At 38.4% G+C, this 8,747-nt stretch overlaps 1 pseudogene; it reads right to left on the reverse strand.

Moving 5' to 3' along the window:
* LOC129688679 (olfactory receptor 52P1-like) overlaps nucleotides 1-8,747 on the reverse strand; it is a 9,197-nt pseudogene extending 450 nt beyond the window's left edge.

Consider the following 8,747-nt stretch of genomic DNA (forward strand, 5'->3'; position numbering starts at 1 on the left):
GGCTCGGTCCGGATCACATGCAGCACCATGCAGTTTCCCAGGAACACCATCGTATAGATGGTTGAGAAAGGAATAGCAAAGAGGATATAGTAAACTTCCAGGCCAGGAAATCCAGTGAGAACAAATCTAGAGGTACTTACGTTTGACATCAAGATAACAGACATTGAGAGAAAGTACAAAATATTTGCAGAGGGCTACTGTACATTACATATCCTATATTTTTATTTCTAAAATATATATCTGCCTTGGGAAAGAAAACTTTCAGTTTTCATAAGCAGAGAACTAGACACCTGATTCTTGGTTGTTTGACATTGCAGAATCTCTTGAATAGACATAGACCAGATCCAGTGCTAAGAGATACTATGAAACCAGGGTGTTTTATGGTGATAAAATAATGTTTATGGCCTCATGGGATTTATGTTGTATACTGTACTTCTGAGAGTCAGTCCTAGAGGACAACAGTGCCTGTTCACAGGTTCACAGTGATGTCATGGCTGGTATTCCCCATAGGAGAATGTGAAATGCGTGGTCAGTTTTCCCCTCTGGTACAGCAGATGGGCATCTCACTCCCTTTATGTCTTAAATGATCCCTATGGGAATAGTATGGTTGAAGAAACTCATCACTTTTAGAATATGAACTACTAGAGAAAAAAGAACAAAATAATCTTACTAGAATCTGAAATGTTTTGGTGGGCATCACAGTGCTTAGCTCTTGTTTCAGAATTATTCATCTATATAATTATACCTTGAAGTTCTTCTCAACCTATAGGAGAGATCTTTTAACAAATTCACGTTATTGGTAATTCTTAGGCCCTCACTTGTGGTATAAAATAATTGTGAAGAATTTTAAATTGGATGATTTTTTTAAAATATTATTTCTCTTGTCTGTGTGATTTTTATTTTGTTTCAATTGGGCATTTAAGAATGTGGCATATGTGGAATTGTGCAACAGTAATAAAGAAAGCACACCTGGACTTGTTCCTGATATACCTACTTTCAGTACTTATCTATAAGAAGTTCCTACCTATTAACTAGTTAAAGAGCCATAAAACCTGTCTAACTTGTCAGCAACATGACTGCCTAAACATGAATTGAAAAACGACCAAAAAATTAGATATGGGGAAAGTCCAGGGACCTCAACCTCACACAAAGAACAACAGGCCACTAAGCAAGGCTTAGAGCAGGAGAAATAGTCCTCCCCAGTGAAGAGCATACCGATTGGATTTTCAGTACCAGTCAGAATTAAAATATAGACATAAATACGAGCAATATTACCTATACTGAGAAAGTTGTACTTATACAGTTAGAAATACATATATGTATACATATATATATATATATATATATATATGACAATAATCAATGTAAAAAAAAAGACCATGAATTAGAAAATTTTGAAGAAGAGGTGTTTGATAAGATTTGGAGAGAGAAAAGGGAAGGAGAAGTTACATAATTATATAATAATATCAAAAAATGAAAATCTTAGAAAAAATATAAGAACATGGAATGATATTCTAGGAGGTTTTTCAAAAAAGGCAAGTACATCAATTAATACTTATAAATTAACTCAAATACATCTTATTTAACTTTGTTCATAATAAAAATTATAAGTATAATATCCAGTAATGACAATCAGTCACTCTAGCTGCTGCCAGATTTGACTGATGAGAATATTCTCTATTAATTGAGGCTTTGCCTTTGGTTTTAATATCACAAAAAATGTTTTTGTTTGCATATCAGATGAAAGGTTGTAATAACAAATGCATCTTTATAAGCAGATTTATTTCTATACATTACAGAAGCTACACTTAAGATTACCAAAGATACTCACTTTAGAAAAATTTGCCTCTACAGTGGAAAAATCAGATTTAATGCTTATAAGTACATTTTAAAAGGAGTTTTATAAGGACCTAAAAAGATGGATCAGAGAGTAGCTCAGGAGTAGAATGCGTGTTTAGTGTGACCTGTGGGCCAGTTCCCAGCATTGACACAAAGATAAACGTGAAGGGTAGGACATTTTCTTATAGCTTTGCTTCAAAGCAGTTAAGTGGGCTTTAAAAACTCTCCTTCACTTAGCGTCTTAATGGGGGAAGATCTGGGAGGAATTCGATGAAGGGAAAACATGACAATATATACTGTCTGTAAAATATTTTAATTTATCGCAACAATTAACTAACTTTAAGTACATAAAATAAAATGTAAAATTCAAAAAAGAAAAATCAATTTTCTAAGCTAGCTAAGTGGGTGAAAGCACGTGTTCAAACTTGCCAACCTGGGTTTGATTCACGGCTCTCACCCTGATGAAGAGCAGGCTCCCACAGCCGGGCTCTGTGGTGCAAGCCTGTAATCCCAGCACTCGGGGGCAGAGGCAGGTGGATCTGTGAGTTTGAGGACAGCCTGGTCTACAAAGTGAGACCAGGACAGCCAATGCTATACAGAGAAACCCTGTCTCAAACAAACAGACAGACAGACAAACACGCTCCCCAAAATTATCCTCTGACTCTCACATGAGTGGTGTGATACACACACCAATAAATGAAATTTAACATTTAATTGAGTCTCCTGACAATCTTATCTACTTGAGTAATGTAAGTTCTGTTATCATTGGATAGAGTGCTTGATAAGCATTAACTAGCTTATGTTGGCAAATCGTGTTGCTCAAAAATAAGATCTAGTTGATAATCTGGCTGCTTGTTTCCTCAAGTGCTGAGAAAAGCAGTGATGAACTCAATCCCTTCATTGTGGTTGTATCTATTTCCTTTTTCTCTTGTAGCAGCTCCTTTGAAGAGTTCCTTTAAGGAGAGTTGTCCTTTGGATTTTAACGAACTGGTCCTTCTTCCTTGTAAAATTGTACATTAACTCTTTTAAAGTCCGTTTTATGTCAAACACGACCACTCTGAGTTGTTTGTTGCTGCTGCATTAGGTACATGGAGGGTAAATACTTTTTTTCTATTCTCAATATTAACCCATGTGTATTTTTACAATTAAAGTTCATTTCTGTTAAGCAAGATAAAGTTAAATTTGTTTTCCTTTTTAATTTAGATTTAATTTTTATAATGTATTCGCTTTACATCCTAATTGTAGCCCCTTCTCTTGTCTCTTCCTGGTCCCACTCTTTCTCCCTGTTCCCCCTCTATTTCCCTGCCCTATTTCTAAGAAAGGAGGAGCCCTTCTCCCCTACCATCTGACTCTATCAAGACTCATTAGGACTGCTTGCATACTCTTCTTCTGTGGCCTAGCAACAACCCTTCCCCACTCTGCACCAGGGAGAAGTGATCAAAAAGTAGGTAACAGAGTCCACAGCAGAGACAGCCCCTGCTCCCCTTACTAGGGAACCTATGGGATACAGCTGAGCAGGGGGGTTAGGTTCCTCTTCATGCACGGTTCTTGTTTGGTGCATCTTTCTCTGCAGACACCCCAAGGCCCAGATTTGTTGGCTTTGCTGGTCTCCTTGTGAGGCTCATGTAAGCTTTGCTTTCTTCTATTCCCCCACTTTTTTCTATGATTCCCTGAGCTCTGCCCAAAGTTTGGCTATGAGTCTTTCAGAGATTTATTGTAGGCTCCTATCCTGTTCCCTCTCTATAACTGCTTCAGGTGTCATTCTCTTTGTTCTTTTGAATGAGAATTAACTATCCTCCCTAGGGTCCTCCTTGTTTTTTAGCTTCTTTAGGTCTGTGGGTTGTAGTATGGTTATCCTGTATTGTATGGCTAGTATCTGCTTATAAGTGAGCTCCCCACTCTCATCAAAGGACAGGTCAACAAAACAGAAGATAAACCAAGAGATAATGACACTAACAGTGTCACGAATCAAATGAAAATACCAGACATCTACAGAACTTTTCACCCAAACAAGAAAGAATATACCTTCTTCTCAGCACCTCACAGAATGTTCTCCAAAATTGACTATATAGTAGGCCACACAGCAAGCCTCAACAGATAGAAAAAGATTGAAATAATCCTTGTATCCTGTCAAACCACAGTGGACCAAAGCTGGACCTCACAACAACAGAAATAACACAAAGTCTACACAGCTTGGAAACTGAACAACTGCCTATCAATGACATCTGGGTCAGGGAAGAAAAGAAGAAAGAAATGAAGAACTTCCTAAATTCAATGAAAATGAAGGCGCAACATACCCAGACTTATGGGACACAATGACAGCAGTGCTAAGAGGGAAGTTAACAGCATTAAGCGCCTTCATAAAGAGACTGGATTTGTATTCAGTTCTTTAGACTGTTTATAATTGTGGTCATTAATATAGTTGCTTTACAAATGTCCTTCATGTGGGTTCCCCAGCAAGTGGAACAGGGGCTGTCTCTGACAATGACTCCATCACCTGCATTATTGGCTTGGTCCTGATGTGGCGTGATGATCCTGGAGGAGTTGGTATGGGTTGGGTGAGGGGCCTTTTCTGAGGAGAAGGGGAGTTGGGAAAAGGGGAAGAAGCTGGAAAAGCAGGACAGGGAGGGGAGGAAGGAGGGGCTGGCGTTGCGATGTAAAGTGAAAAAATTAAAACATCAATATAATAAAAAAGAAAAATAGCAATGTGGGAAAATCATATAGAAAATACACAGAAACAATAAAAAATAATATTGAATCAACTGTTTATAGTTGTGGTGATTAATATAATTGTTTTACAAATGTCCTATTTCTGTTGGTTTTCTGTGTTATATTTTTGTTCCTTTTCCTTGTTTTTATGACTCTATGTTACCCACTAACTGATGATAACTTTTTTGCTTAATCTTGAAAGCCTGCATATTATACACATTCAACTTACTGCAGTTTGCTTTAACTTAAACTATGATGCCTCCCAAGGAATGTTCTCTCATTTCTCATTTCAAGGCTTGTTCTTCATTGGTGACTTTACATTATAAATCTAAAGATATGATATTTTATTATTAATAATTGAACATTTAATTATATACTTAGGCAATTTAAATAAAAATAAAATAATAATACAAACTATTATTGATGGTTGAACCTAGAATCTTACGTATTCTAGCCAAGTTTTACACCACAGTTATGTCCCCAGCCTTCTTCTTTGTAGATGTTGTTAAATGTCAGTGTGTATGTATGTGCATGTTCCTGTGTGTATTTGTGTGCTTAGGTGTATCTCAGGCCATGTGAAGACATCAGGGCAAAACCTTTGTACTCAATCCTTTCCTGCCAATCTGTTTGAGACAAGGTCTCTTGGTGCTTACAACTGTGTATATCAGGCTAGTTAGTCTGTAAATTTTCAAAGATTTTCCTATGTCCTTCCCCCATTCTGCCATACGAGTACTCAGAACAGAGGCCCACTGAACTCAGATCCTCACACTGTATCAAGCTTTCCATCCGTGTAGCGTGTCTCTAACCACCACCTCTCACTTGCTTTTAGCTCTTTGAGAACATGTACAATGTGTTCTGATCATATTTATCCCCAACCCACCACTATTCCCCTTTTCCTTCTGGACCCATCGCATCCAGTTTACCAAGGAACGCACTTTGATGAACACCGACTCTTCCTCTCTAGAAGCTATTAATTACCAATTGTTCCTTAGCTAGTAATTAACAAACATTTAAAAACAGTATTTCTGAGCATCGATTATCATTTTTATTGAAAAGTTTAGATTTATTCATTTTGTTTTGTGTCTGAGTGTTTTGCCTTCGTGTATGTATATACACCACTTGTGTTTGACACACACAGAGGTCCGTAGAGAGTATCAGATTCCCTGGCACTGGGGCTGTTAACAGTTGTATGCATCTGTGTGTGTGCTGGGAATCCAACCTGGATGCTCTACACGATCAACAAGTTCTTTTAAGTGCTAGTCAACACTCCAGCCCCTCTTCCAACTGTTAAGTGAGACAAGGTTTCACTAATTTGCCCAGGATGGCCTTGAACTCACTATGTACTCTAAGCAGGCCTTCAACTTGTGATTCTCCTATCACATACTCCCAAATAACTGCACTATAATCTCCAGTTTCATAGCTTATTTTATGCTAACTTTATCATATATTGTTTAAAAATTTCTTACGGAATTTTCAGATTAGCATGTATAATTAATTTAAATTAATCATTATGCTGCAAACTTGTAGAACATTCATCTACACCACACCTGTCTTAAACATTAACAATTTGTTATTTAGAAAAATAGCAAATTTGATTTCGCAAATCTCTGATTTGGAGAAATGGGAATTTTATAGGGAAAAAAGAGCTGTATTTGATGGTAAATGGAAAAAATGTGTGCCCTTCCCTACCAGGGCACACACACTGTTCATTTTGCGTCTCACAATAGTTTCATAAGAAAAAACATTTTAAAAACCTGGAATTTTCAAAAACAAGTGGATTCTTCAGACAGGATACACAATTTTGATTGGATTTTATACACTCTGAAAAATCTGTCTTTTTAGGTATATTTAGATAATTCACATTCACTGTGATTTTTTTATAGTGGAATAATTACTATCATATTTGAAACAAGTTTCTACATACTCACATGACCAAACCTTTGGCAGAGTACAGGGAATCATAAGAAAGAAGGGGAGTTAGTCTGACGGGGAAAGGACAGGAGCTCCACAAGGACCAAATATATCTGGGCACAGGGTCTTTTCTGAGACTGACATTCAACCAAGGACCATGTATGGAAATAACCTAGAACCTCTGCTCAGATGTAGCCTGTGGTAGCTCAGTAACCAATTGGTTTCCCATAGTGAAGGGAACAAGGACTATTTCTAACAGGAACTCAATGGCTGGCTCTTTGACCTCCCCACCCCCCAAGGGAGGAACAGTCCTGTTAGGCCACAGAGGAGGGCTTTGCAGCCAGCCCTGAAGCTACCTGATAAAACAGGATCAGATGAATGGGGAGGAGGTCCCCCTATCAGTGGACTTGGAAAGGGGCAGGGTGGAGATGAGAGAGGGAGGGAGGGACTGGGAGGGAATGAGGGATCAGGACACGGCTGGAATACAGAGTTAATAAAATGTAACTGATAAGAAAAAAATAAAATTCAAAAATAATTTCCCTTAATTTGTTTTTACATTCTGGATTTTTCAACATCTTAGCATTTGATTTCCATTTATAACCTTTAAAATATTTAATGGTTGCCCTGGAGTAATCAGTATGCACATAAAAATCATCTAAGTCTATTGTCAGATACCAGCACAGGGAGGGGAGGGTTCACAGGATAGAGATTCTCTCTCTCATCCTTTATAACATTCACGCTGTTCATTCTTCGTGCTCAAATGGTATCATCTGTAATCTTGTGATTCAGACTGCTTGACTAATGTGTTACATACTAAATGAAGAATAAGAAAACCCAAACATTTTACTTCTTACTTAGTCTATTTTGATTTTATTTCTTACTAAGCATGGACCCACGTTTCTTACATCAGAAAACTATTTACAACATTTGTGCAGCAAAACATTCAGCTTCATCTTTGCTTGTCTGCAGTGTTTTCAACTTGACTCTGGTTCTTTTGTGTTTCTGGTCTCTAGATTTTATGGTAGCAATTTGAAGCATTTTTTTTTTCTGATAAACTGAAGAAGCATCATTAGCATTATAGTCTTTCAAATTGATTTTCTGGGCTTAAGGATAAGATGTGATTTTAATACATACTATATAGTAGGATAAAATTGAAAATATTGCATGTTTTTACAGGAAAGTTCTCATAGATACTGAAATATTACTATACAGAAGTTCAAATATAGATTTAGTATGAAAAGTCGATAGTTTACATTATATTTTGTATAATATAAAATTGAATCAATATAGAGGCAAATTATATCATAAACATGTCCTTCAGCAGTATTAGTAAATTTTAAAACCATAAGTTGATTATTGTGAATGTGCCCTGACTGCACAAACCAGAATCGGAGGAGGTTTATGGTAATGTTTTACATTTCAGGAAGTTTAACTGCAGAAGGTACTAAGATGTACACACTTGCAACACTGATGTGAGCACTGGGGGGACCTTCTTGCCAACTCGGTGAGTTAGGAGGCTAAACAGTGCAGGTGTATAGGAGACGAGCATGGCGCAGACATGCGCAGCACAGGTGCCCAGGGCTTTGGAGCGGGCATTCTGGGAAGAAAGCCGGAACACTGCCTGGAGGATTTTCACATAGGATGTGGCTATGAGTCCTAGGTCCACTGTTATCACTGAAAGGGCCACTGAGATGCCATACGCTCTGTTAATGTGAGTGTTGGCGCTGGCCAACTTCACCACAGCCATGTGCTCACAGTAGGCATGAGGGATGACATAGCCTGTGTAGTAGGGCAGCCTCTTAATGAGAAGAGGACCTGGCAAGACCATGAGCACACCTCTGACCAGGCCAACTAGACCTAGTTTAGCCACCACAGATGTTGTCAGGATCGTTGGATAATGAAGGGGGATACAAATGGCCACAAAGCGATCGAAGGCCATCGCTACGAGATGGCCAACTCCATGATGCAAAGCGTGTGGATGAAGTACATTTGTGTTAGGCATCAAAGTCAATCCAGTGTGCATCAAACCAGAAGATGGCAAGCATCTTCAGCGCTGCAGAAGTGGCAAGACACGTGTCGTTCACTGCCAGCATGCAAAGGAAGAAACACATAGGCTGGTGAAGGCTCGGCTCTAGCTTGATAGTAGCTATGATGACGCTGTTCCCCAGCAGGGTCACAACAAACAGGAGGCAGACAGGGATGCCAATCCAGCAGTGAAAGTTTTCCAACCCAGGAACACCAACCAGGAGGAAAGACGCAATGTATTGACACGTAATGTTGCCTGCCAT

Source organism: Psammomys obesus, unplaced genomic scaffold (genome assembly GCF_907164565.1).
Source record: "Psammomys obesus unplaced genomic scaffold, mPsaObe1.curated_primary_1811, whole genome shotgun sequence".
NCBI classification, from domain to species: Eukaryota; Metazoa; Chordata; class Mammalia; order Rodentia; family Muridae; genus Psammomys; species Psammomys obesus.